An 8,986-nucleotide genomic window follows, 5' to 3' on the forward strand; every position below is an offset into this window, starting at 1 on the left:
TTTCCTCAGCGATTACATAAATTAGTTTGTTTTTGTTTATTATCCCTCCGGTCTCTTAGGATTCCAGCAGAAGCCACACTTTTGCTCACTGTTTGGGTGGCCAGTGCTTGGCATAACTCAGACGTGACTAAGCCAAGACATGTTTCATAACAAACCGAGGTTTGCTGCGATCAGTAAGTGGCTCTGCAGTTGGCGCACGCTGTGATCCGTTACATAGCAAAGTCACTCCGTGCGCTAACACAATCACAGCACCGGGACAGTGGAATAGCAGACACCTGACCTAGTGGCCAGAAATAGCATGTCATTTGTTTGTTCGCAAACTTAATACAGATCACATGCGCTGTGTAATATCACCAAATTCAATTCCCGAGCGGGTAAGTGGAGGAGAGCGCCATAAAATATGTCCTTACTCACGCAGGCCGGAAATCTGACTTCCAAATGGCTCCATGGATAATTTAAGGTTCACAGCAATAAACGTCTCACATGGCAGTATTTCATTAGTGGAGGCGCTCGGGTTATAAAATGCTTACTTGATTCTGTTGTCTCACCTCCCACAGTTAGAACTCTATTTCATCGCTCACATGAAACGTTATCTAAGTGTGTCCCTGACGCCTTGAATGCATGTTCACCTCACACTGATTTTATTATAATGAATCAGCAGAAAGAAAGAAAGAAAGAAAAAAAAAAGAAGAAGCACTACACAGCAACCATCTGCTGAGACTTGCTGCAGCTGCGATTGTCAGCACCGTAAGAAACGCATAAAGGAGACATAATATGACCTGTATAGTGGTATTAAGTGATATTCTTCCAAATACGGCACACGGTGTCTCCCGACTCCCCTGCAGCTCTGCCTGGGCTGACTGCTTTATCCTCAGAGTAAGTCTGGCTTTCTTAATGGATTTTCTCTTTTATAGAAGTGGCTTTCCGTCGAGGGCTTTAGAACAGTCTCAATCTGAATTTGAAGTGACACCATGCTGTTGAAGCCGGCTCACTTTCGGGGGAAGTCCTCCCTTGTTCTCCTTGAGCGACTGGGTTTGCTGAAACGTGGCGCCGAGCGTCGTGGCGCTCGCTGCTCAGCTGTCACTCCCGGTAAGATAACCTGTACGCCCAACTCTTGGAGACAGCTAAAAAGTTTTCTGTCAGGGAAGTGTCTGTAGGTAGATGGATGTAGCTCTGCGCCGCTACTAAATCTGTCTCTTTACCACACACACACACACACCTCTCTGCTGTTTAATTTATCGTCCCTCTGATAGACACAGGTGGTGTCTACAGTCACAAGGCTTCATGCTTGTCATTTATATTGCCTCTTGTCCCTGTACAAAATGTATCTTGCCTTATGTTTTATCCAACAAATGATAAATGACAAAGTGATTTGGGCAGATTATGAAGTATGCATGTTGTACTTGTCTGGTTAAATTAGTGCTTTTGCCTAATTTCAAAAGGCTGTCAGCTGCCACTGTTTTAATCGGTACAATCAGTCATAACTGTCAGGATTTGGAATAAGCTGATTATTGTTTTGAAGTGTGCCTCTGTAATGTCAAGCGAACGCTCACCGTGCATTTCGAGGTGGACCGCTTGTCATTCAGCCCAGGTGGCAGGGGTGTTATAGACGACTAAAAACGAACACCTTCCATTACTAATGAGCCCACGAAAGACAAGGTAATTCTGAGTATCATCCCCTGTCGTGCAATTAGGCTTAAGTCTGAAAATAATCAGCTATTGTAATGACTAATTATTTGCCGACATATTTGTGTGTGTAAATGGGTGCCAGCGGTTCTCACTTATCGTCTGGATGGATCTGTAGGACCGTATTTTCTCAGTTCAACCTTTATGAATATGTTACCATATTGAGCATAAACACCCAAAGAAAGCATTTTTTCTCTTATTGTTTTTGATTTGCTTCGACACTTCAAAGACATCATCTTCATACCCCAATCAGGGCGACTTTTTTCTTTGCTTATGATGATTTTTTTGTTTTTGAAAGTCATTTTGAAATACTCTGAATGACAGCTTTAAAATGAGTTTCAGGGGTAATGATAGCAGAAAGTAGGAGTTGATGGCAGAAAAAAACTCCCTGTGTCTCAAACTTGTATTATTCAGGTTCTATCTTCATCATTATTTTGATAGAAGAAGAAAAGAGCATTCTTTTTTATTAGATGGAAAAGTCAGGGACTTTTCATCATGACACATCTTAGGAGCACTTCAGTCAGATCTCGAGAAGTTTTTTAAAGGGAGCTGACAACGTTTGAAAAGAGGCTCTGCACTCGGAGGCCTCTTCTGCACACAAGCTGATAGATAATGATTCTCATTGACAGAAGTTAGCAGATGAAACGGCGGCGGCTGCCATTTTATTGAACTGACAGTTGGCTTAGCCCCGCTGCTATACATGTGGAGTTTTCTATTCTCACGCAGCCCACATGTCGTTTACAGTGGTAATGATGGAAGATTCACTTCTCCAAGTTGTCTGTCAACCTATCCAGCTATTTACATGAAGTCACTGGTGATAATGATGCATGTTTAGAACAACAAATAGAGCCAAAGTGCTTTCTAATAGAGAAATAACATTAACGACTCTTTGACCATTTTAAATAATGCAGTTAAGACCTACAGTATTCTATTGTAAACACGTTTATATGACTAAATATTAATGTTAAGCCTCTATGACATTATATGTTATATAAATTTAACTGGCTAAGATAAGATCAGATAAGATAAGCCTGAATTAATCCCAAAGCAGGGAAATTTAAAGCACATAAGCAGAAAAATAGAAATTAGCTAGAAATACAAAAAGGACTATCGATATTGTACATATTTGTAGAAACTCTGGTATTGCACAAGAGTCCTTTGAATGTGGAAAATAAACATAATGCAGGGAGTTATTCTGTAGAAAGACACTGGTATTGCATAGATTCTTACATAAGTAGAGAAATACTCACATTAAAAATGCTAATACTACACAGATTTTTATTTATGGAGGTTAGACCTAAATATAAATTCACATGACTATTTTATAAATAAAGGTTAAAGGGGTAAAGACCCGACGATGCTATGAAGAGAAACTTATCAAATCCAAAGATTCCCTTCTGGGACAGCGGAGGGGCAGAACTCTATTTTAACAGGAGACCTCCAGCAGAACCAGGCTCGTCTTAGGTGGTACACTGAACGAGTTAAAACGTTGTCGCTGGGTGACTATCGAATGTTTCCGGTACACTTGCTTTCAGACAAATATAAAAAGTGGGGCTACTAAAGCTGTATAAAAGCCACCTTAACACATGGCGATCAATATAACAGACTGACAGAATTCGTCTCACGCTGCAGTACAGTAAAAGTTGCTCATGGGCAATATCAGATTCTAGGCAATACAAAGATAGCCAAGCGGTTTAAAGATGTTTAAACGAAGAGGTTTTCGGGGTGAGGACTGATGTGTCTGTTTGGCAGATGTGACACTATCTTGGATAACAACTTTGGCAGGAGTTGCTGTAGTGTAAACTTCCCCAAACCCAATAAAGAGCAGGACAGAGCTGCTGACTCCAGCGTACAGTGGAGAACTACTGTTGTGAATGGGACTTTTTATAATCTATAAACCCACAGAATGTCATTGTTAACCCTCTGGGGTCTTTCCTGTTGCGCAACGCTCAACTTACACACTTGTTTGTTGCCTTGGGCGACAAGTGTGAAGAACCCAAACACACTTGTGTAATTATTTTGTTGTTAGTGTTAGAAATTCTAATTTTACTTTTAAAATATTTAGATTATAATGTGGCGTTGCAGCAGAACTCATGTTTAAAAAGCTCAGGCCGTGTGGAAAAAAAGTTAGTTGCTTGTATCTGGAATCATAGCATTTATACAATTACACAAAGTCGAGGGTTAATGATGTGCTGCAGCCTTGGAAGTAATGCCAAATAACTACTGTGGGTAACAAGCTAGTTAGCCAGAATTACAGCTTATACAGCATATCTGATTGATCTGCTCCTTTCTCTTGATGCAGCAGTGTTGTTGGTTTTGGAAAGACAGAAAAAGGACTTTTCTTTTAATACACAGCTCTGTGCGCACCACTTCATCATGTGGAGAAATCCACAGCTTAGCAGACTTACTGTGTCTAGTTCCAAACGCTGCACTACGAATTAATCTTTTTGCTTTTTTCTTCCCCCCCATTCTATCGTTCATGCCACTGAATTTAATTTGAAAAATCTGCTTTTTGTAGATTTTGCTGTAATTGAAAAGCAAAAAAAGCTACAGCCCGCTTATTTTGTTTGATGCAGGTCAGTGTGAGTCTAAAATGGAAAAAAAAAAGAAAAATGAAGCCACATTCCAAACAGCAATTATTCCCAAGCTTTAACGTCTCATCTTTGAATCTCGCTGTGGTTTACCATCACTCTGCACTGAGGAGGACGGAGCGGTGTAGCCAGGTGGAACCAACTGTAATTAGACCGCGGAGGGGAAAAAAAAAATGATGGACACGCAAAGCAGTCACAGACAATTTGCCACAGAAGAGAAGATACATTCCCTGCCTTTTCCGCACCAACACTCCATCCTGCACTGCAGCTCCCACAGCTCCAGCAGCCCAGTCAGATGTTACAACCACATAATCACCTCTCTCCATTATAGGTCATAACCATTTTTTTCATGTGCTCGTATATTTCCCTCCTACCTTGACCTGCCTCCCACATCCTAATGTCATGCCTCGTTGCCTATTTGTCTTCCCAAGCCTTACCTCTTTCCTAATATTCCTCTAGTCTTCAGCTGCTGCTACCTGTTTGCACTTCCTCCTTCTCCATTCCTTCTCTCTCAGTTTAACGGATTCCCTTCGCTCGTAGTTTGCCTTATTATGTGTTCATATCACACGCTGCGTCCCACTGATTTTCTTTTTCACTCTTTCGTCGTCACCCTGAGCAACACGGTTTTTAAATCACCTATTTCCCTAAAGATTATTTTTCATGATAATGGGTAGTTTCATATTGGCAAAATGCCTCCTGGCAAACACCCTGGCACTGAATTGTCTCCCTCCAAACAGTGCCTTTTCACATTTTAACAGCATGGCTATCCATCACGCTTGCTGTGTTTGTCTGTCTCCGGGGTGGAGGTGATTTGTTATCCAACTGGAAATTACTGTGCTGATGTTGCCGTTTGGTTAAAAAAGAAAACACCCTGACTCTGACATTCTGGGAGGAGAAGTGAAGACTTGCAGTATTTATTCTTGTTGTTAGTGTGTCCAACTTAAGGTAGTTATTCAATAAGTCCTACTTAAATCTGGTATGTGAAAGAGACTCTCAACCAGAGAGAATAATGTCTAATTTCCTCTTTGTCTTAATTTTGCTCCCATGCAGTTTGCTTAAAACAATTGCATCCAGATTGCATCATCTTGAAGGCATCATCATATTAGCTTTTACCAACGTGTCCTTTTATTCCCACGTCTACGCATCCATTTCCACGTTCGGTCTTTAACATTCAGTCGCAGAGGAATATTGAAGAAGACAGGCTTTGCTGCTTTCATTCAGTAACGAGCCAGCATGCATCCACCTCAATTAAGGGCTTGTCTGAAGTTTTCCAGGAGTCTAAAGTGCTGTTTACTGCTCTCAGCGGCTCGGCAATAAAAGTACGCTAGGAGGAGAAATAAAAGTAGGAATCGCAGGTGTTGCTGGAATCAAACGCTTCTCATCCGTTGCTTGAGAGAAGATAATATTTACGAAGAGCAGCGTTCGATCTCGGCACCGGGAGGCTGTCAAATTAATGTGTTTTCAAAGAGGGGCAAAACATCAATATAACTGTAATGTCATCTGGTGGGTATTGATGGACTTTCCAGCGCCGGTGAAGGTTAACGACACACTGTACATGTAATGATGAAACGTCCTACGATCGCGCTCTAAATGTGTACCGTGTCACCTTCCAGAAAAACGCTCCCACTTGTTTCCACTGTACCTCCTCGCTGCCTAACTTTTGTATTGACCGTACAGTAACCCTGCAGTTTGCTTTGACAAATTCCCAGAAGAATACAGAGGCCATGATGGCAGTGTCCTCAGTGGGAGTTGCAGCTCTGACTCACACAGCTCAAACTGTTTCTTCTCTAAAAGATACAATAACGTCTCATGCTTTCGACAAGATTGCTTGTTTGTTTGCTTTTCCAGATATCTCCTTTCTGCACGGAGATTGGCCTTTTGTTTAGCGGATAGCATGAAGTCGCTGTGATTTTGTGGGAATTCCTCGGTCTACTGCTTTGATCTCTTCAACTGTCCAATTTATGGAATGCCATTAAATTATGCTGGTTGAATTGTATCTCTGCTGTTCAGCATTTTAATTTTCTCTATATTGTGGTTTATGAGCAAATATCTGCCAAATCAATGACGCTGCTTCAGTCGCAGCTGAACTCTCATCAAATGTTTCACTTTGAGATGATGATCACAGAAAACCGTATACATGTTACGCTGATTTACCTCAAAGAACCTTTTTGTTCTTTGAAATGTTCTTTAAAAGCTCTGTGAAGTGTACACTTTGTCAAAAGGTTGTCATCGGAGGCTTTCAAAAGCAAAATCAGAGAAAATGATTTTCTGCTTTTTGTTCTTTCCACTTCAGTCGGAGCAGCACATGTCCGACCAGTAATTATCACTTAATTAACCTGGTTAACACTGGTTAAAAACACTACATCTAACGTCGGCCTGTAATGTTTGATGTTTCATCCGACTATGGTTTGTGGCAGAGCTGTGATTTGTCCGTCTCGGTGTGTGTTGGTGTGTGAAAAACGCAGGCAGAAGAGAGACACAGAAACAGAGGCTGGCGGTATTCAAAGCGCGTGGTGTTCTTCTGGTGCTTTTAAAGTGTTCTAAAAATTTACTCCGGCACTGAGTGTACCATTAGAGTCCCTGCAGATGCTGTTTGATGCTTCGGCTTCGTACCTGATGGCCAGTGCAAAGTGTCATAAAAGCATCTCATGCAGTTATGACATACTGTACTGTCTCAGCTATCCCAGTGACAATGTGGTGTAGAAATGTGTGTCTGTAAAAGATATTTTTCCGAGCAGATAGACACCATGTCATGTGAAGGTTTACTACTATTCCTCAAAAATGCAGTGTTTAATTCCTCAAAAGGAATAAGACGACAGGACACCGTTCGTCTTCTTCACTTCAAAGTGAGCAACACATAAGATGTGTTTCGTTCATGTTTTTCCTGCACAGATAAGAGTGCACAAAACATATCCGAGATGGGATTTCGGGCTAAAATCTTTCTGCAGGAGAGAGCTGCTGTGGTCCATTGAGTTCTCCGCCACTCACTTGTGGATGATGAGGAAGAGGTGAGGTCAATCGAAAAGGGATTCCATCATCCGTGGCGAAATCCTGTACAAGGAAACCCGGCCAACCTGGATTGATTGAGCAGATAAACAAGATGATGATGAGTGTGATTGAACACCGAACAAACATTGGAAGTGTGGTCCACTGAACACATTTGTCTTCCTTTGCTTTTCTCATTTAATTTTCTGGTTTGGGTCAGGGGAAGTTAATTAATTTCCTATTTCACATGATTTTATCGCTGCCACACAGACACCTTTAGGGGTGGCTTTTACAGATAATACTTTTTAAACTTCAAATGGCTTCCAGCGTCATTTATCTGCACAGGATTGCAATGAATACTAAAGGAGCATCTACTGTAGAAATACTTAAGATTTATAGGGTAAATACAAAACCTTTAAGTGAGAGATGGTACCCATTACGGAGAACAGAAATAGATAGGTCTTCAACTTGCTATAGGGCTAAGCTTTGTTGAGTATTTTGAGATTGAAGCCGCAACCATAAAAGGGACTTTTCCCTGTGCTTTATGTGCACTACAATAAAGCACCATCATTCTTTCTCAGGACAGGAAAATATTATTTATACCAAACAGAGAGCAAGATTGACACTTGGACACAGAGTTTGTCCTTCGGACTGTAAAAAGCACCAAATAAATAGTTCCTGAGAACAATAAATCCTGAAAATGTTGAGCAATGTTTGCCGCGTCCGCACATGACATTTAGGATCACTCTTTGCAGACGGTGTCCTAACTTCTACCTCAAAACAAACACTGCGCCGGCAGCTCGTGATAACAGAGCAGCTTAGGGAGAGCTGCACGGAAAATACTTTAAAAATGTAATTTGGAATGTGATACGCAGCGTGAGATGAGCTGATATCGGCCTCAGCCGAAGCACACGCCCAATCAAAGCAATCCACTCTAGTCACTCACGTCTGATCAATGAAACCTCGTCCAGCCTTGCCTCTCCTCCGTTTGAACCTCCCCGTAAGAGCAGAGATATCGCTGCTAAAACCCCCTCAGCTACTGACGGCGACAGACAGACGAAGTCCGAGGAGTTCGGAGAAACAGGAAAAGGGTGATTGAGGGAGAAGCCGGAGAAAAGCTACCGGAGGATTAAATAAACAGTGCGTAATGCCTGTGTGAAAGAAGGTTTGTCCTTTTTAGTTGTGTTACCAATTAGTGGGAGATATTAATATTTTAGAGGCCTTTGAGGGAGACGGAGCTAAGAGGGCGAGCACAAACAAAAATACTGAACTTGGTAGGATACATGTGAGATAATGAGACGCAGAATAAAGTAAGAGCAGAAGATTTGGTGGGTTGTTTTTCTTAATTCTCTTTGGGGACTGAGACACTGTAGGTCCAGTGTTAAAGCTTGGCAGCAACATAAAAAGACTATACTGTAATAACAGACATGAGGCTTCCTTTTCCACTCCAGCCACGGCTTACTAAGTAAATATGAATGTTTTATTTGGAATGTTTGACTAAGATTTGCAGTGTAAACAACGTGTCACGGTGTAAACGACTGGAAAGAGGAAGTGAAAGTCTGGTAAAAATCTTGTCATCATTCCAGTGGAATTACAACTTGAGCGCGGTTGGAATCGGAGTACAGCGTCAAGTTTTTTTTTAGCTGTACACTGTTGCATAGTGAACATAGCATCCTTTGAGCAGGGATGAATTTTAAAGAAACAAATACCTACAGTGCAGTAAA

Source organism: Stegastes partitus, unplaced genomic scaffold (assembly GCF_000690725.1).
Source record: "Stegastes partitus isolate 25-593 unplaced genomic scaffold, Stegastes_partitus-1.0.2 Scaffold192, whole genome shotgun sequence".
Taxonomy (NCBI): Eukaryota; Metazoa; Chordata; class Actinopteri; family Pomacentridae; genus Stegastes; species Stegastes partitus.